Raw genomic sequence first — 21,815 nt, 5'->3', positions numbered from 1 at the left:
TGAGTCAGTCCATCACATTTTTGTCTAGAGGTGTGTAATAAGCATCCTCATGGGTCCTCTGGAATCATGCTAGGTCATTAAAGGTCAAAGTTCTTAAGTGTCTTGATAGTCTTTTTCTCTATAATGTTGCTGTTATTACATAAATTGCTGTCTACTACTGCTCACTTTACTCAGCACCAGTCTTCTCAGGTTTCTCTGAAAAGACCCCTTTTTTATTCTTTAGGGAACAAGAGCATTTTAAAAATAATATCTTATTTTTTTCTAATTACATGTAAAGAGAAATTTTAACACACATTTAAAAAAAGTGTTGAGTTCCAAATTTCCTACCTCTCTCCTTCCCCTTCCTCCTCCCTTAGATGGTAAGCAATTTGATATAGGTTATATATGTGCAATAATGTAAAACATATTCACATATTAGTCATGTTGTGGAAGAAGAAACACACCAGAAAAAACCCCATGAAAAAATAAAGTGAAAGTATTACTCTTTGATGTATATTCAGACTCCATCAGTTCTTTCTCTGGATGTAAACAAGCATTTTTCCTCATGATTCCCTGGCACTCTCTTAGACCATTTTCTGCTGAGAAGAGCAAAGTCATTCATAGCTGATCATCCTACAGTGTTGCTGTTACTGTGCCCAACATACATCCTCTTGGCTCTCTCCTTTCTCCTTTTCCCTCACTGGTGTTTTGCTTCTGATTATGGACTTCCTCAGTCTGCCTTCCTTTGTATTATCCCTTTTCTTCCACTTTACCCTTACCACTTCTTCCCTCACTTCTATTCAACCCCTCTGTTTTCTTTTCCCTTTCCCCTCCTACTTCCCATAGGGCAAACTAGATTTCTATACCTGATTATGTTATTCCCTCTTTGAACCAAATCTGATGAAAGTAAGGTTCAAGCAATGCTCATCTTCCTCCCTTCTTTCCCTCTACTGTAATAGGTTTTTGTGCCTGTTCATGTGATGCAATTTACCATTGTATGCCTCCTCTTTCCTCTTAGTACAATTTCTTTTCACAACTTAATTAGATTTTTTATCATTACATCAAAATCAACTTGTACCCACACCCTCTGTCTATGTAAAGCAGTTTTTTTTTTTTGCTGGTTTTTGGGTGAGGCAATCAGGGTTAAGTGCCTTGCCCAGGATCACAGAGCTAGAAAGTGTCAAGTGTCTGAGGCTGAATTTGAACTCAGTTCCTCCTGACTCTAAGGCAGGAGCTCTATCCACTGCATCACTTAGCCACCCTTATGTACAACCCTTTTAAATATCATAATAACAGCACAGTTCCCAAGAGTTACAAGTGTCATCTTCCTTATAGGGATGTAAACAGTTTGCCTTTATTAATAAGATTTTTTTTCCTGTTTACTTTTTTGTGCCTTTCTTGAGTCTTGTATTTGAAGATCAAATTTTCCGTTGAGCTCTGGTTTTTTCATCAGGAAGGTTTGGAAGTCCCCTATTTCACATAATATCCATCTCCTCCCCTGAAAGATTATGTTCAGTTTTACTGGGTAGTAGATCCTTGGTTGTAATCCAATCTCCTTTGCCTTATGGAATATCATATTCCATGCCCTACAGTCTTTTTATGTAGAAGCCACAAGGTCCTGAGTAATCCTGACTGTGGTTCCATAATATTTAAATTGTACCTTTCTGGCTGCTTGCAGTATTTTCTCTTTGAACTCATAATTTTGGAATTTGGCTACAATAATCCTTGGTGTTTTCAATTTGGGATCTCTTTCAGGAGGTGATGGGTAGATTCTTTCAATGACTTTTAACCTCTGGTTCTAAGACCTCAGGGCAGTTTTCCTTGATGATTTCCTGAAAGATGCTATCCAGGCTCTTTGTCTTTGCATCATGGTTTTCAGGTAGACCAACAATTTTAAAATTGCCTCTCCTGGATCCATTTTCCAGGTCAGTTGTTTTAGCAATGAAGTATTTCTTGTTTTCTTCTTTTTTTTTTTATTATTTTGTTTCTGTTTGACTGATTCTTCATGTCTCATAGAGTCATTAGCTTCCACTTACCTAAATTTAATTTTTAATGACTTGTTTTCCTCTATTTGATTTTTGTGCCCCCATTTCCATTTGGCCCATTATGCTTTTCAAGGAGTTCTTCTCTTTGGTGAGATTTTGTGCGTCCTTTTCCATTTGTCGAATTCTACTTTTTAAGGAGTTGTTTTCTTCAGTGTACTTTTTTTCCATTTGGCCAATTGTATTTTTAAGGACTTGTTTTCTACAGTCAATTTTTCTCCTTCCTTTTCAAAGCTATTGACTCTCTTGTATACTTCTCATTTCTTTTCCCAATTTTCATCTACCCCTCTTATTTGACTTTTAAAATCCTACTTGAACTCTTCCACAAAGGAGCTCTGTGCTTTCCCTTTGAGGATTTGGATGTAGGTATATTGACAATGTTATCCTCTTCTGAATTTCTGCCTTAATCTTCCCTGTCCCCATAATAACAATCTGTAATCATTGCCCTTTTCTGATTTTTGCTTATGGTGTGTGCCTATTTCCTGAGTTAAAAAAAAAAAGTTGAGCTCTCCTGCTGGAGTGCAAGGGGCACTGACCCAAGCTTCTTGTGCTGGGAGCCCAGGACCTGGTCACTGGTTTTGTGTGCTGGAGCTTCAGGTGCTGGCAGTTGGAAGCTGTAGGGTTCTGGCAGCTTACCTGGTGTTCGGCTGGAATCAGCAACACAGGAGCTCTAGGATCAGGGTGGGGAATCTGGCCCTCGGGGGATGCCTGGTCACCAGGGCCTTGTACTCAAATGTTTGGCTGCTGGAGGAGTCAGCTTGCAGCTTTGCCTCCTGGCGTTGTGCTTCCCAGAGTTGTACTGAATAACCAGGAGATTTTGTGGCTGAAGAACACCTTTGTACATGGTGGTTTTCCATGCTGCTGTCTACTGGTTCCCCTGCCTCTATGAGGCACTTTCAGGGTCCTGGTGTTGGCTCTTGCTTGCTCCACCACCTTGGGGCTCAGGATCTTCCCCTGGTATGCTGAGGTAAGGCTTGCCACTGGCTTGCTGGGACATTTCCCATCCTGTACTGCTCCCCTCCCCCAGAGCAAGAGGGGCCTTTCCCATTAATCACCCAAGCTTGCTGGACTACAAGACTACCTCACCCCATCTTTCTTCTGGCTCAGGTGTTTCAGGGTTTTTCCAGGGGTGATGTTTTTTGGACATTCAGAGATCAATAAGGGAGAGTGAGAGTGGCTTACTTCTTACTCTGACATCTTGGCTCCTGGAAGCCTGAGTCCCTATTTCATTAATTTCTTTGATATGCTTGAACTTTTGTTCTTTAAAATGAATTTTTTAATGATTTTTCATTTATTAAATAATTTTTAATAGTTTTATTGTTATGGCACTGAATTAATAAATTAATCTAGGTTGTCATTTTTAATATTGGTTCTGCATATCCATGAGCAACTGATATTTTCCCTTAGGAGAGGTCAGACACTAAAATCTGAAACCAAAACTGAGAAGTATATCAAATTATAATACTAAATTTTCTGCCTCTAATAGCAAAACTTCATTAGTCAAATGTTACGGTAAGATGTATTTATTCTGTTCATGTTTAACAGTGTTGGTTCAAATTCATACAATATTCATTAACAGATTAAGTTTTCATATGTTCACTAGAGTTGTGGGAGGTGAAATTCACCACATGTACATGTGTCCTGAAGAAAGTCTGAACAAATACATGATAGGTTTTAAAATTCTCCCTGTGGTCTGCTCTGTAGATAGGAGAAAGGAAAGGAAAGTGTATCTGGCCATTCCAGGTGGGCTTCAGAATACAGCCTGCCAAGAGGATTTTTAAGTTCTAGAAGAAGCTTTAGTCCACTGACTAAGTCAAAGGGAGCAACTACCACAGGAAATGATGGAGACACAAGCTGGTTTAATGTTGGTTAACTTGGACAAGCAGCACAAATACTACATTCTGGAGTTTTACATGAATACAGTGAATATTAGATTACACATAGTGAATAGTTGGCTCAGAAATGTAAGTTTACTACATGCTGAGTATTAACAGATGACAATTTTACCATTATCTAAATGATTTCAGATGAAACACTCCTAATTTAAAGTTGAATTCATAAATTTCCTACTTTGTCTGGGAGAGGTTCTAGTTCCTTAAACTGCAGTATTTCAGAGTCTGACAATATGTTATCAGCAGGGCTGATAAGGTCTTATGTTATAACAGGTCAAGGAGGAAGTCTAAAAGACCCTCACAGATAAAGATTTCTTAAGAATATTTTGCTATGCTTTTCTCCTAACAGTGTCATTTATTATTATTATTATTTTCTTAATTTCAAACAAAGATATCGAATTAAATATTAACAATTTTCAAACTTATTTTCACATTCTATAATAGATACATTTATGGTCTCATGGTATTCAAATGAAAGGGGGAAATAACCTTTCATAACAATGTTTTTTAGTTTTTATAATACAAAAGACTGCATACCCAACACCAAGTATTTAATACACTGTCAGATGATAATAATTCAATGAGATGCATTTTAAAATTTTTTACAGGAAAATTCATCTATCTTATGTCCTTTGGTATCTTATTAATCACATTCAATGACATATAAAACCCAGCATAAAATTATCTAGTACAGAATAATTAAAGTTGATTAAAGAGGTGACAATGGTCCATTTACATAATGCCTACCACATGCGAAACACTTTTCTCATTTTTAAAGATTACTTTAAAGGATTTCAGAAGCTTACTTTTTGTAGTACTTTAGAATGTTTAGTTTTTGATTTCTCAATTACTTAAATCACTTGATAATCTACACTAATAGGGCAGTTTTATATAGTAAGACTGAAGTGTTTCCATTTATGAGACTAGTTTAGAAGAATATATATCCCAGTGAATATTTGATAGGTTTTTTTAAAACAATTTTTCTATCTTTTAACAGTCCATTTCATAAGATGCTAACCTTGCTTTAGCCAAATGTCATCAATTTAGTCCATTTCAATGTGATGTTACTTAGGCATGGTTACAAATTTAGATCACCACTCTACTTTAGGGGCATTCCTCACACCTCTTATTAAATCATAAGAATTTAAGGCAATAGCACTATATTATTACAATATTTTTTCTTCCCTCCACTGCAAAGGCTGTTATCACATTAATTTGAATATTTCAATAACCTAACAGCATTTTATAATATTTTAGAAAATTTTCATAAAACAGTATGTTTTTAAATGGATATTTTCCTAATTAAAAAAAATCACATCTCCAATCAAATGTCTCATATTCTTCCAAATTCTATGAAACAAGAAAATTTAGAAGTCTAAAGAATATAATATTTGCTTCTTTTTCGTAACAAAATGCTAAATTTCTTAAGTTTTTCTCAAGTCAAATTTCATTTATTAAATTAGATGAAATTATTCTTATAATTATAAAACTTATCTTTCTTAGAAAACTTATAAAATTTGTCTCTCTTAGAATGTCACCCTAGTTATTATCTTTGATATGTTATCTAGTCCAAAACCTAGTAATAATAGTTGACATTTATATATTACTCATTCTAAGGACTTCAGAATCATTTAATTACTCAAACAAACCTGGGAGGTAGGTGCTGTTATTATCATTGTTGTTGTTGTTGCTGTTATTATTATTATTATCTTCATGTACATACAAAGAATGATCAAATTCTCTAATATATTACAAATACAAAAATTGCCAAGGCTATTAATTCTTGGTTTGCAAGGGGCCAATGTTTTTATTTGGTTTACATTAAAAAAAAAAAACCAAAACATGGTGATGCTCCCAACCCCAATAACTACTCCTTTATTCCTTTATTCCTTTAGATAAGGACCAAATAAATTCCTTTCTATTTCTTCCTTACTCCCAACCGGTGTACCTTAATGCATTTTCTTAATAAATTCTTGAAATACTTCCTTTAAAATATTTTTTTCTTAGTGTGATTAAAACCATTCCTCAAATTTCCTTTTTCAAAACTTCAACTGCTTTTCTTTTAAGCTCTGCATTCATACTCTGTCAGTGGAGACTCTAACTTTCCTTAACTCTACTCATTTTTCTCTCATGCTTAATTGTTTAAACTGTCATCTCTTCTTTCATTTGACAAGAACTTTCAAAGCTGGACCTTTCTTTTTACCTTATCCAGAACTTCTCTCACTTTCTCCTACTAGTTTAATTCTTCTAGCCATTAATTGCCAAGATTTCAAACTTAAAGCCCAGGCAGCTGTGGCAGTTTCCAGACTTCTCAACCCACAAATTCCAAATACAATTTATAATGTCAGTAGGAAAGATCTCTCAGACCTGGGTGAGAGAGGAGCACAGTCCAGACCTGCCCCAGCATAGCCCCAGGGCAGTGGCAGTGGCATCAGCTGTGGCAGCTGCTTCCAGAGCTCTCAGCCAATAGACAGTAAGAGGATAGAACAACTGATCAGGAGATTACAGGAGTATCTTTATTGGCAATGAGGAAGGATTCTGTGTCTTTACCTGTACTTCAATCTGGCTGCCACTCCTGGGACAAGGAAAAGCACTGGCATAGCAGAGCTTGTGGCAGCAGTGCAGAGGGAACTCTCCTCACGGTTCCAGGGCAGAAAAGAGTATTTTTGGTCACTCACAGACCACAGCACAAGCCAGGAGAGTAGTAAACACCTCTCCTTAGATCATACCACCTCAGAAGAACTGAAAATTTATGGGTCCCTAGAAGCATGTCTGAAAACAGCTTCACAAAACCCCTAAAGTTTGGGACAAAATGCCCTCCACACTGAAAGCAGAGCCCTACGTTAACAAAGAGTTAAAAAGTCAAATAATTGTCTGGGAAGATGAACAAACATTGGGAAAAAACCTCAGAGTATAGAAATTTACTTTGGTAACAAGGAAGATCAAAATATACAACCAGAAGACAACAAAGTCAAGGCTCCTACATCCAAAGCCTCCAACAAAAATATGAATTGGTCTCAGGTCGTGGAAGAGCTCAAAAAAGATTTTGAAAATCTAGTAAGAGAATTACAGGAAAATTTGGGAAGAGAAATTAGAATGATTCACGAAAACCATGAAAAATGAGTCAACAGCTTCCTAAAGAAGACCCCCAAAATACTGAAGAAAACATATATATGTATATACTACATTAAATGGCAAAAGAGGTCCAAAAAGCCAATGAGGAGAGGAATGCCTTAAAAAGCAGAATTGGTAAAATGGAAAATGAAGTCCAAAAGCTCACTGAAGAAAATAATTCCTTAAAAATTAGAATGGAGGAAATGGAAGCTAATGACTCTATGAGAAATCAAGCAATTATAAAACAAAACCAAAAGAAGAAAAAATAGAAGACAGTGTTAAATATGTCATTGGAATAACAATTGACCTGGAAAATACATCCAGGGGAGATAATTTAAAACATATTGAACTACTTGAAAGGCATGATCAAAAAAAGAGCCTAGACATCATCATTCAAGGAATTATCAAGGAAAACAGCCCTGATATTCTAGAAGCAGAGGGTAAAATAGAAATTGAAAGAATTTACTGATCACCTCCTGAAAGAGATCCCCAAAGGAAAACTCCTAGGAATATTATAGCCTAATTCCAGAGTTCCCAGGTCAAGGAGAAAATATTTGAAGCAACCAGGAAAAAAAATTCTAGTATTACAGAAAGACAATCAGGATAACACAAGATTTAGCAGCTTCTACATTAAGGGATCAGAAGGCTTGGAATATAATATTTCAGAGGTGAAAGGAGCTAAGATTAAAACCAAGAATCACCAACCCAGCAAAAATGAGTATAATCAGTGAGGGGTACATTCAATAACAGAGGAATTTAATCTATTCTTGAAAAAAAAATGAGAGCTAAATAGAAAAACTGACTTAAATATAAGACTCAAGAAAAACATGAAAAGGTAAACAAGAAAGAGAAATCATAAGGGACTTACTAAAGTTGAACTGTTGACATTTCTACATGGAAAAATGATATTTGAAACCCATAAGGCCTCTCTCATTATTAGGGTAGCTGGAGGGAATATATATAGAGACGCATAGCACAGGGTGACCTTAATATGAAGGGATGATATCTACAAAAATAAAATTAAAAAATGAGGGGAGAATGTACTGGGAGAAGGAAAAAGGGCAAGATAAAAGAGGGTAAATTATTTCACATAAAAGATGCAAGAAAAATCTTTTACAGTGGAGGGAAGGGGGAGGGGAGGGGAAATGAATGAACCTTACTCACATAGGATTGAGCTTAAGGAGGGAATAACATACACACTCAATTGGTACGGAAATCTATCTTACCCTAAAGACAAGTAAGAGGGAAGGGGATAAGCATGTCCCTAATAGAAGGGAGGGCAGATTGGGGGAGGGGGTAATAAGAAGCAGACACTTTTGAGGAAAGACAGGGTTAAAGGAGAGAATAGAATAAATGGGGGACAGGATACGATCTAAGAAAATAAAAGCCATTCTCCAACTGATCAATTGTCTAGGGATATGAAGAGGGAGCTTTCAGAAGAAGAAATCAAAGCTATCTACAGTTGTATGAAATAATTTTCTAAATCATTTATTTTTAGAGAAATGCAAATGAAAACAACTCTCAGGTAGCACCTCACATCTATCAGAAATGACACATGGAGGGATGAAAGAAAATAAGCACACTAATGAATTGTTGGAGAGTCATCTGCTAGTCTCACCATTCTTTAGAGCAATTTGGAACTATGGCCAGAGGGCTATAAAACTGTGTAATAACTTTTGACCCAGCAATAACACTACAAGTCTGTATCCAAAAAAATCAAAGGAAAAGGAAAAGGATGTATATGCACAAAAATATTTGTAGCAAGTCTTTTTGTGGTGGCAAAGAATTGGAAACCGAGGAGATGCTCCTTAACTGGGGCAATGGCTGAACAAGTTGTGGTGTGTGACTATTATGGAGTCCTACTGTGTACTCATTGTGTACAGAATTAACCATATTATAATGATGATCATCTGTGAAAGACTTAGCTGCTTTGATCAATACAAACATCAAGATAGTTCCAAAGGACATCATGAAAAAATGTTATCCTCCTCTAGAGAAAGAACTGGTGAACTCTAAATGCAAATTGCAGTATAATTTTTCACTTTATTTTTATTGCTTTTTCATATGGCTAAAATGGAAATAGGTTTGGCATGATTTCAATTTTATGATTGATATATTGCTTGTCTCTCAGTGGTTAGAGGAGGGGTTAGAAGGAGGGAGAGAATATGGAACTCAAAATACAAAAGAAATGTTAATAATAAATAACTTCATTTTTAAGTAATAGTTTAAAAAAAAGAGGAGAAGAAACACCCAGACTAGATCTTCTCTAGGGAATTTCACGTTTCTGGGGATTGCCATCTGGGTTTACCCTCAGGAGAAATTGTGTGGCTTCCTTTGGTTATGTACTGCTAGAAACACAGCTTGACTGTGTGTCCTAGAAGAACAGAGGGCCAAAGCTGGGGAGACTACCAGCTTGTGTTGGGCTATAGAAATGTACCAAAAGCTGTTTGGAGTCAGGCCTGAGCTCCATGTCCTTCCTCCTCCGTGCAGCGGTTCATATGGTTGGTTCAAAGCAGGGATTGCTTAGCTTTTCAAGCCCTTTACCCCTTTGGATTTTCAGTAAACCTTCCCATTTTTGTCTTTAGTATGAAATGCAATACATTCTACTGCATATTCTCAGTATAACTAAAATAAAAAAGATCAATTTTCCTTTTCCAAAGGGAGACCAATGCTTTTGTAACTTCACTGATGGAATGATATCATTATTTGCTAAATATTCTGTGAATCCCCTTGACAAGCTGCTCCTTTCTTCTGGAGGTAAGATGATATTCCAAGGGCCTCCTCCACTTTAAATCTATGAACTTCCAATTCTGCTTAACCTCTCTCCTCTACAGGGCTCTCTGGAGGTCACTGCCTTGTTCATTAAGGAAGGTTTGAGCCTACAGGTACCCGGGACCAGTCCCTTTAACCGCAGTCATCATCCGAACAACTCTTCCTGCAGCCTCCCTACCTGGTCTGATTGACCTCTGAGCCTTGGTCCTGGATGGAACCAAGGTTAGATCTGATCTCATGGACAGGAAGGCCTTCCCTCCAGCACCCCATCTTCCTCTTCCCCAGTGCAGTTCTTGGCCAGGCTTTCCCACGTAGATAGATCCTCTACAACTTAACATTATTTAAGCCTATTTACTTCTTTATCCACTCCCTGAAGGGACAGACAGCTGCCATGTAATGGGCAGAACACTGGGGTTGGAGTCAGAGAGCCTGGTTTGGAATCCTGGCTCTGACTTTCTGAGGTTCTAGTAACCTGAGTGACCATGACAATTCACTTGACCTCTCTAGGGTTCCAGACCCACCTCTGACATCTCTTTCAGGGCTGGGTCCCAGGATAGATCCCTATGGACAGGCTGCCCTGATACCCAGACATGACACTTCTAGCCCTCTGTGGTGGGGAGAGGGGAGAGAGGATTGAGAAGGTTTGAGTACTCTCTCTAGTTAGGAGAAGGGAGGTGGATCAGGCTGAAATCACCACTGTCCCTCCATGAGGCAGCTGCTCCAATGTGGAAGAGGCTGCCTCAGGAGGAAAGGCCTGAGTTCTCTAGCACTGGCTGGGTGACCACGAGTTCTGAATGTTCTACAGCGTATTGACACTCAAACCTGGGTGGCATCTGCAGTCCCCTCTAGCTCTGGGGGTTTGTGATTGGAAGATGCCATGATTCTTAGACTGCAGCCCTGGCAGCTGAAGCTCCTCATTGCCTTTCCAGCCCTTCCCCCTTCCCCAAATGTTCCACCAGCCTGGACTGCCACTCACAGGGATTAACTTGCCCAGCCCCTCCTCCTGTCCAGGTTTCAAGCCTTTCCCCAAGGCTGCTTCCTGCTGCTTCTCTCAATCAGTCCAGGTAGTTTTCTCTTTCTCTCTTTGAGACACTTTCAGTTGGACTTTATGCTCCCTGCCCAGCTCTGGTTCACACAGGAGCAGCTTTGTGGTCAGGACTGCTGGGTAGGCTCCTTCACACAATCTTCTTGTAGAACAAAATTTAGCATATCTAAATCAGCATATAAATACTGATTGCTCCTGCCCCAGACAGACTGGGGTACTCCAGAATCAACCTGCATTTGAATTGGGATATTTTTGGCCATATTAATGAATTGGAGTCCATTAGAACACTTCTTCCTTTCCCAGTAAAATTAATGTAATCCCCATCCACCTCTTTGTGTGTTGGTGACTTTGTGAAGAAGGTGAACTTATATATTTAGAGGATGGAAGGATCTTAGATGTTAGAGCTGGAAGGTACCTTAGAGACCAGTGAATCCAGTTTGTATCTCACTTTGCAGATAAGAAATCTGAGACACAGAGAAGTTAAGGGACTTCCCTAGGGTCACAGAGGTGTGACCTCTATGGATTTGAACTCACGTCTTCCTGAATTCAAATCCAACACGCTAATCACTTCACCAGGCCCCTGTTAGAAGCATGGCCCTCTATTCAAATGGCACAATGATGCCTTTAGCATTCTCAAAGAATTGGTGTGAATGAGTTTCTCAGAGCTCTGACAATACAGGTGTCTTAGGAAAATAGTTCCACACTGTGACTTCTTTTTTTCTAAGCAGAGAACAAGTAATGTCTGAGTTGAAAAGGGACTTTAACAGAGAATGTCTAAGCATAGAGTATCCTCCACAATATTAGAGATGGAAGAGCCCCTCAGAGTCACACCTGCAGAGGCAGTGAGCACATAGGACACGACACCTGCAGAGGCAGTGAGCACATAGGATACGGACTGTTAGACCTTGAAGGGACCTTGGAACATGGCATGGTAGAGCTGGAAGGGATGTTAGAGATAACTGAGGACAAATGGCCCATTTTTAAGATGAAGACAGGAAAGTAAAGGACCAAGACAAAAGCAAAGACAGCAAGTAACTTTTTCAGGAGTCAGAGTTACAGCCCCAGGTCTTAATGACTAGTCTGGGGCTCTTTTTTAAGATGGCTTTTGGGATCAGACATCACAGCCAGCTTCCTCTTCAAGAGGGGGTGAGGCCCTAAGGCCAGTGCCTAAGGGGATTTGTCCCATCTCTTTTCCAGGATCTCTTTTAGGAGATGCTGCTCCCATTGCTTCTCTCTTAGAGTTAATTTTGTTTCTCTCTTCCACTTTCTTCATGTTGTTCTCATCCTTTCTCTAGCCAATTGGTGATGGTAATGGGGCCTTGGCTTCTAACTGCAGTTCTCAGTGGGACCCTGGCATTTGATTGGTGATCTTCATGGGTGTCTAGCTCCTGAATGGTGGTCTTGGAGGAATCTGCAGCAGCGTCCATAGCAATGACAAGAATATGAGATTTGAAAAACAAACAGAATCAGAACCTCTTCTCTCTGAAAAGCCCAGGAGCTGCCAGACTCCCACAGTAGGGGTAGTGTCTGTCATGGATATCACACTCAGAGAAATCTATAATTCAGTGTCAGGTCTCTATTCAGTCTTCTACTTGTCCATGTGGTCCCCTTGAAAGTGACACATCATGCAATATGATATTCCGTAAGGAAAAGGAGCTTGGATTACAACCAAAGATCAAGTAACCAGCGAAAATGAGCATGATCTTTCAGGGAAGGAGATGGATATTCAACAAAATAGGGGACTTCCATATCTTCCTGATAAAAAGACCAGAGCTCAACAGAAAATTTGATCTTCAAATCCAAGACTCAAGAGAAACATAAAAAAGTAAACGGGATAGAAAGAAACAACATGTTATTAATAAGGGCAAACTGTTTATATCCCTACAAGGGGAGATAACGCTTGTAACTCTTGAGAACTGGATTGTTATTAGACCATGCTAAAGGGGTGGGTATAAATTGACTTTGATGTAATGATTAAAAAAATCTAATCAAGTGGGTTAAATGGATTCAAGTAAGTGGATTAATCTGATCTAAGAAAATGTACTGAAAGAAAAGGAAAGGAGGAGGCAGACAAGGGTAAATTACATCACAGGAAAAGGCACAAAAACCTATTAGAAGAGAGGGAAAGAAGGGAGAGAGATGAGCATTGTTTGAACTTTGCTCTCATCAGATTTGGCTCAAGAAGGGAATAACATAATCAGGTATAGAAATCTAACATGCCCTATAGGCAGTAGGAGGAAAAAAGGGAAAGAAAAGGGAGGGGAGATAGAAGGGAGGGAAGAAGTAGTAACAGCAAAGGGGAAGAAAAGGGAGGGAGCTAATAGAAGGGAGGTGGGACTGAGGGAGACTGTGGTCAAAAGCAAAACATTAGTGAGGAGAGGAAAGGAGAAAGGAAAAAGAAAAGCATGGAAAAGGATGGAGAGAAAGACACAGACAGTAATCATAACAGTGAATGTGATACATGAATACAATGGAATACTATTGTGCTGTAAGAAATGATGAACAGGCAGACTTCAGAAAAACCTGGAAAGACTTGACTTGATTCTCCACAAGTAAAGTGTAAAGGACCTTAAGCTGGCATATGAGCCATCAGGTTAATATTATAACAAATAGAGGATAGCTTTTATTTTTACCTAGTCAAAAATGCAAAGTACAAAGAATATACTACTTCATCACAGTGCCTGGCACACATGCAGCAGGCACATAATAAATGATTGTTTGACACCCCCAAATACACACTTATGTACACACAGGCATACACACACACACACACACACACACACACACAGAGTATATATATTGTGAGAGAGAACAGGACAAAGACAGAAATAGAGATGCAGAGACAGAGACAGGAAGAGCCAGAGCCAGGAGAAAGAGAAATACAGATGCCGGTTGCAGAATGCTATGCATGAGAAGACACATAAGGCAAGCAGCTATTGCTAAGAGACTTTTATCAGAGAAGGGTACAAACATCCTAGGCACTCTGGTGACCTCACTGATCTCCTCCTAGCCAGGTGAGGAGAAAGCACATCCCAACAAGGTTAAGCTGTTGCCCTGGGTCACACAGGTACTAAGCATCAGAAGTAGCATTGGAACCCAGGCTCTCTGACTCCACAGCATACACAGTTCTTTCCAGAATACAATTCTTCCTCCTGGAGCAGCTTTTGCCACCAAACCAGGTTTTCTCCAGGGGACATCAGAATTTTGCTTTTAAATTTCCTCAAAGAAAAGATAAATGACTCAATTTCGCTGAGTAGCTGATTCTTAGTTGTAATCCAAGCTCCTTTGCCTTGCAGAATATCACAGTCCAAGTTCTCAGATCTTTTAATGTAGAAGCTGCAAGGTCCTGTGTAATCCTGACTGTGGTTCCACAGCATTTGAATTGTTTGTTTTTGGCTGCTTGCAGGATTTTCTCCTTAATCTTATAATTCAGGAATTTGGCTACAAAATTCCTTGTCATTTTCAACTTGGCATCTCTTTCAGGAGGTGATCCGTGGATTCTTTTGAGGACTGGTTTACCCTCTGGTTCTATGCCTTTAGGACAATTTTCCTTCATGATCTCTTGAAAGATACTGTCCAGGCTCTTCTTTTCATCATGGCTTTCAGGTAGACCAATAATTCTTAAGTTATCTTTCCTGGATCCTTTTTCCAGGTCAGGTGTTTTTTCCAATGAGGTATTTTAAATTTTCTCCTATATTTCCATTCCTTTGATTTTCTTTGACTGATTCTTGATGTCTCATAGTGTCATTAGCTTCCCATTGCCCAATTCTAATTTTTAATGAATCGTTTTCTTCAGTTAGCTTTTGTACCTCCTTTTCCATTTGTCCCATTGTACTTTTTTAGGGAGTTCTTCTCTCTTTGGTGAGGTTTTGTACCTGCTTTTCTATTTAGCCAATTCTACTTTTTAAGGAGTTGTTTTCTTCAGTGTTTTTTTTTTCCATTTTGTCAACTGTATTTTTAAAGGAATTGTTCAATTTTTCTTCTGCTTCTCTTATTTGACTTTTAAAATACTTCTTGAGCTCTTCCAGGAAGGCTTTTTGGACTTCAGACCAGTTCATATTCTCCTCTGAGGTTTCAAATGGGGGTATATTGACAATGTTGTGCTCTCCTGAATTTGTGTTCTGATCTTCCCTGTCACCAAGACATTGGTCTATGGTCATTGCTTTTATATGTTGCTTTTTTCTCATGTTGTTTGCCTTTGTTCTTGCTTTTAAAGTTGATCTCTGCTTTGGGTGCACAGGGGACAGTATCCCAAGCTTCTTGTGCTGGGTGCTAGGGGCCTGGTTACTGGGCTTGCTGAGATGCCTCCCTTCCTGTACTGGTCCCCTTCAGCAACAGTGAGAGAGACCTTTCCCGGTTAATTCCCAAAGTCTTCTGAGCTAAAAGACTGTTGCACCTCATCTTTCTGCTGGCTCCACTGTTTCAGGATTTTTCCTGGGACAATATTCTCTGGGGTTTTCAAGGTCAACAAGGGAGAGTGAGAGTGACTTACTGCTTACTCTGCCATCTTGGCTCCCCTTACTCCTTAATCTTTTTTCCATAGCACTTAAAAAAAAAGATATATATTATACTTTCTCTTTTTGAAAGAATAAATTTTTCCTGTTTTTTTGTGTGTGTATTTTATATAACCATAGTTTTCCCACACAACCTTTAACCATCCTTTAACCCTCCCAGAGAACCATCTGAAATGACCAATAGTATTAAGGAGAAAACATAGTTCAGCACAACTGATGGACACATTGAAAAAGTCTGAGATCATGTGCTATCTATACCATCTGTGGACCTCTTATGTCCACAAAGTGGTAGGTTAGGGGTGTGTTCCTGTATCTCTTCATTTGAATCATGCTTGATCTTTATGATTTTGTTACATCTACTTTTCAATTTTGGTGTTTTGTTTCTATTTACATTATGGTTTCTGTGTATATTGTGTTCTTGGATCTGCTTACATCAATCTGCATCAGGTTACATAAATCTTTCTATGCCTCTTTCTATTCATCAGACACATCACTTGTTATGATACAGTAATATTCTGTTATGTTCATGAACTCCAATGTGTTTAGCCATTCCTCATGAGCTATAGGTATCTATTTGTTTCCACTTTTTAGCTATCACCATAAATCCTTGCTGTAGATACTTTGGAGAATAAGGGGTCTTTCTTCTTATTATGGGTCCCTTGGGTAAAAGTTCAGTAATGGAGTAATTCCAAATTACTTTATGAAATGGTTATATGATTTCACAGCTCCACCAGCAATTTGGTCATGTGCCTGTCCTTCCATAACTCCTCCAACAATGACTATTGTCATTTTTCTCAACTTGAGAGTGTAGAGTGAAATCTCAGGGTTGTTTTGATTTATACATGAGAATTATGAGAGCAGAATGTATAACATGCATAGTAAAAATAATGAGCAGAACTGATTTCCAGTTCTTAGCCACCACAAAAAGACCTACTATGAATATTTTTGTACAAGTAGGTCCTTTTCCTGTATTACATCTCTTTGATATACAAGCCTAGTAACGGTATTGCTGCATCAAAGGGTATGCACAGTGTGAGAGCCCTTTGGGCATAGTTCCAAATTGTTCCCCAGAATGGTTGGAATAGTTCCCAAATCCACTAAAAATGCATTAGTGTCCAATTTTCCAATGTCACCTCCAACTTTTATCACTTTCTTTTTCTGTCGTATTGGCAGATCTAATAGGTGTGAGATGGTACCTCAGAGTTGTTTTAATTTGCCTTTCTCTAATCGATAGTGACATAGAGCATTTTTTAAAATATAGCTATAGAGAGCTTTGATTTCTTTGTCTGAAAATTGTCTGTTCATATTTTTTTATCATTGTGATGATTGAAAAAGTTTGAGACACACAATTACTAGGTAATTAGTCATTTCATTAATAATGCTAACGTTTAATTAATACAAAATGTCAGTGGCACTCTCAGATGCCAGGGACTATCATGGAAGCAGGTTCACAGCTTGTATATCCTTAGAGAAGTGGGTTTTCAGAGGTGACAGTCAACTCTGATTAGTTAACAATTAATGAAGGAATGAGAGGCAGAACTGTTCTAATGAAGGACTGGGGTGGGGGTGTCGAAATTGTCCAGTTTTAGGCAATCTAATCAAAGAATTTGTCCCCAGCCAAACCTGAGTAGGGCACAATGGGCTTCCAGTCCCATTTTTAGCAATGTCTTTCAGAGCTTGAGGACCTATGGGTTCCAGAAAAAATGCTGGTTTTAATTCAATATTTAATTATTAATATAAGGGAGAAATAAGCATTTATTCTCACCAACAGCTGGGGAATGACATATATTCTCAGAAATTTGACTCAGTTCTGCATAAGTTTGAGAAATGAGGCCTTTATCAGAGACATAATGTATAAATTGTATAAAGCTGGGAAGCTTTCTGCTTTCCTTTAAATTTTGGTTGCATTTATTTTGTCTCTGTAAACTCTTTTTAATTTGTCATAATCAAAATTATCCATTTTTAATCTTGTAATGCTCTGTATCTCTTGCTTGGTCATAAATTCTTGTCTTCTCCATAGATCTGACAAGTAAACTATCTTTGCCTTCTTATTTGCTTATAACATCACCCTTTATGTCAAAAAATGATAGTCCCATTTTGACCTCCTCCTCATATATGGTGAAAGATGTTGGTCTATACCTACTTTCTGCCATACTGTTTTTCAGTTTTCCCAGCAGTTTTTGTCAAATAGTGAGTTTTTGTCCAAAAAGCTTAGGTCTTTGGGTTTATTAAACACTAGATAATTATGGGCATTAGCTACTAGGTCTTTTGTTCCTAATCTAGTCTGTTGATTCATCAGTCTATTTCTTAGCCCGTACCAGATAGTTTTAATGATTACAGCTTTATTATACAGCTTAAGATTTTGTGCATCTAAACCACCTTCCTCCACATTTTTGAAATTAATTCATTTGACATTCTTAACTCTTGTTCTTCTAGATTAATTTTTTTATGATTTTTCTAGCTCTAGAAAATAATTTTTGTTAGTTTAACTGGTAATTGAATAAGTCAATTAATTTAGGTAGAATTGTCATCTTTATTATATTAATTTGGCCCACATGTGCACAAATGATCTTTTCCCAATTGTTTAGGTCCGACTTTATTTGTATGAAAAGGGTATTGTAATTGTCTTTATACAGTTCCTGGGTTTGTTTTGGCAGGTAGACTCCCAAGTATTTTATATTGTCTAATTTAAAAGAAATTTTTCTTTTTATCTCTTGCTGTTAGATTTTTTTTGCTAATATATAGAAACAATGATTTATATGAGCTTATTTTATATTCTGCAACTTTGCTAAATTTGTTAATTACTTGAACTAATTATTTTAGTTGATTCTCTAGTATTCTCCAAGTATACAATGATATCATCTAGAAAGAGTAATAGATTTGTTTTCTTGTTGCCTGTTCTAATTCTTTCCATTTCTTCTTCTGTTCCTATTGCTATAGCAAACATTTCTAGTGCAATGTTGAATAACAGCAGTGATAATGGGCACCCTTGTTTCAGTCATAATCTTATTGGGAAGGCTTCCATCTTATCCCCATTAAAATAATACTTGCTGATGGCTTTTGAAAGGTACTACTTATCATTTTTTAAAAAGCTCCGTTTGTTCCTATGCTCTATAGTTTTTTTTTTCTAGGAATGGGTGCTGTATTTCATCAAAAGCTTTTTCTCCATCTCTTGAGATAATCATGTGATTTCTGTTGGTTTTCTTATTGATATGGTCACTTATGCTGATGCTATTCCTGGTATTGAACCAGTCCTGCATTCCTGGTGTAAATACCATCTGGTCATAGTGTATTATCCTGGTGATATATTGCTGTAATCTCCTTATAAGCATTTTATTTAAAATTTTTATATCAATATTCATTAGGAAAATTGGTCTATAATTTTCTTTATCTGTTTTGGGTCTTCCTGGTTTAAATAAAATCACCATATATGTGTCATAAAAGGAATTTGGCAGGACTTTTCCCTTGTTTCTATTCCCAAATAGCTTATATAGTATTGGAATTAATTGGTTTTTTTTAAATGATGAATAGAAATCATGTGTGAATCCATATTGCCCTGTGGATTTTTTCTTAGGCAGTTCACTGACAGATTATTCAATTTCTTTTTCTAAGATCTGGTAATTTAACTATTTTATTCTTCACTTACTCTGGGTAATATAGGTCTTTATAAATATTCATCCATTTCACTTAGATTGTCAGAATTATTGACATACAGTTTAATTAAAAGCCCCTAATCATTGCTTGGATTTCATCTTCATTGAAGGTGAGTTCACATTTTCATTTTTTGATACTAGTAATTTCATTTGACACTCAGCTAACTGGCACCATGAATAGAATGAAGGGCCTGAAATCAGAAAGACTCATTTTCTTGAGTTCATATTTAGCCTCAGACACTTACTAATTGTGTGACTTGGGCAAGTCACTTAAGGCTGTTTGGCTTAGTTCCTCTTCTGTAAAATGAGCTGGAGAAGGAGGCAGAGCCAAGATGGTGGAGTAAAAGCAGTGACTTGCTTGAACTCTCCCCCCAACCCCTCCAAATACCTGTAAAAATGGCTCTAAACAAATTCTAGAGTAGCAGAACCCACAAACAGACAGAGTGAAACAAATTTCCAGCCCAAGACAACCTGGGTGATTGATTAAAAAGATCTATCACGCTGGGCTGGAAGAGAAATACAGTTCAGTGTAAGTGCACCCAGGGAAAGACCAGCTTTTCAATTAAATATAATCAAAATGATCTATTTTACATTCCATGATGCTCTCTATCTCTTATTCATTCACGAACCTGTAACTCACTTAGTTTCTCATTTAAGAACTTGGATGCTATACCACTTGGTGCATTTGTGTTTGTATTGAAATTACTTAATTGTCTATGTTACCTTTCAGCAAATCCTAGGACAATAACATTCACTCATTCCCTATCACCTTCCCCTGTTTTCCCCTCTACTGTAAAAGCCTTTTTGTGTCTGTTTTATGTGAGATTTACTCCACTCTACCTCTCCCTTTCTCCTTCTCCTAGTATAATCCTCTCTCACCCCTTAATTTTATTCTCTAGATATCACCCCTTCATCTTCAACTCACCCTGTGCCCTCTAGCTATCTCTCTCTCTCTCTCTCTCTCTCTCTCTCTCTCTCTCTCTCTCTCTATCTATCTATCTATCTATCTATCCATATAATTTTCTCCCCTCCCACTATCCTAATACTGACAAAGGTCTCATGAGTTATAAATATCATCTTTCCATGCAGGAATGTAAACAGTTCAGCCTTAATAAGTCTCTTATGATTTCTCTTTCCTGTTTAAATCTTCATGTTGCACTTGAGTCCTGTATTTGAAAGTCAAATTTTCTATTCAGCTTTGGTCTTTTCATCAAGAATGCTTGAAAGTCCTCTATTTCACTGAATGACCATTTTTTCCCCTGAAGGATTATACTCATTTTTGCTGGGTAGGTGATTCTTGGTTATAATCCTATCTCCTTTGCCCTCCGGAATATTATATTCCATGCCCTGCGGTCCCTTAATGTAGAAGCTGCTAAATCTTTTGTTATCCTGATTGTGTTTCCACAATACTTGAATTGTTCCTTTCTGGCAGCTTGTAATATTTTCTCCTTGACCTGAGAACACTGGAATTTGGCTATAATATTCCTAGGAGTTTAACTTTGGGGATCTCTTTCAGGAGGAGATCTGTGGATTCTTTCAATTCCTATTTTGCCCTCTGGTTCTACTGTATCAGGGCAGTTTTCCTTGATAATTTCTTGAAAGATGATGTCCAGGCTCTTTTTTGTATCATGGCCTTCAGATAGTCCAATAATTTTTAAATTCTGTCTCCTGGATCTATTTTGCAGGTCAGTTGTTTTTCCAATGAGATATTTCACATTGTTTTCTAATTTTTCATTCTGTTGTATTTGTTTTACAGCATCTTAATTTCTCATAAAGTCACTGTCTTCCAATTGCTCTATTCTAATTTTTAAGGAAGTATTTTCTCAATAATCTTTTGGACTTCCTTTTCCATTTGGCCAATTTTTCTTCTTAGGGCATTTTTCTCCTCATTGGCTTTTTGGACCTCTTTTGCCATTTGGGTTAGGCTATTTTTTAATGTGTTATTTTCTTCAGTATATTTTTGGGTCTCCTTTAGCAAGCGGCTGACTTGTTTTTTATACTTTTCTTGCATCACTTTCATTTCTCTTCCCAGTTTTTCCTCTACTTTTCTTACTTGCTTCTCAAAATCCCTTTTGAGCTCTTCCAAGGCCTGGAATGGATTTACATTTTTCTTGGAGGCTTTGGATGTGGGAGCTTTGACTTTATTGTCTTCTGGTTGCATGTTTTGATCTTTTTTGTCACCAAAGTAAGATAATATAGTCTGACTCTTTTTGCGAGGTTTGCTCATGATCTCAGCCAACTACTTGAGTTTTAAACTCTTAGTTAAGGTAAAAGTCTGCTTCCAATGTGGAGAATGTACTGTCCCAAGATTTAGGGGTTTGTATAGCTGTTTTCAGAGATACTTGTAGGGACCTGTAAATTTTCAGTTCTTCCAAGGTTGTATGATAAGGTTTGAGGTGTTACTTTTTTCCTGGCCTGTGCTCTGGTCTTTGAGTTACTAGCCACAACCAGTCTTTTCTCTCTTGTAACTGTGAGGAGGGTTTCCTCTCTACCGCCACTGCAAGTTCCACTGCGCCAGTGCTCCTCCTCAGCCCAGGACAGCCACCCAGAACTGGGACCCAGATCTAAGCACCACGGGCAAAGCAAGAGATTCCCGTCCCCCTCAGTCAGTGGGCCGGAAGCTCAGAAAATAGCCACCACCCCAGTGCTCTTGCTCTGCACTCTGGAACTGGCTCTGACCTAGGTCTTCTCTCACCGAAAAAACCAGACTTTTCCCGCTGACCTTCTACGTTGTCTTTGGCGTTCGTGGATTGAGGAGTCTGGAAGCCGCCACAGCTGCCTGTGATTCAGTCCTCTGAGGCCGG

This window comes from Phascolarctos cinereus, unplaced genomic scaffold (genome assembly GCF_003287225.1).
Source record: "Phascolarctos cinereus isolate Bilbo 61053 unplaced genomic scaffold, phaCin_HiC Scaffold_8;HRSCAF=390, whole genome shotgun sequence".
Taxonomy (NCBI): Eukaryota; Metazoa; Chordata; class Mammalia; order Diprotodontia; family Phascolarctidae; genus Phascolarctos; species Phascolarctos cinereus.
The sequence above is the reverse complement of the archived record's forward strand: the minus strand, read 5'-3'. Positions refer to the sequence as shown.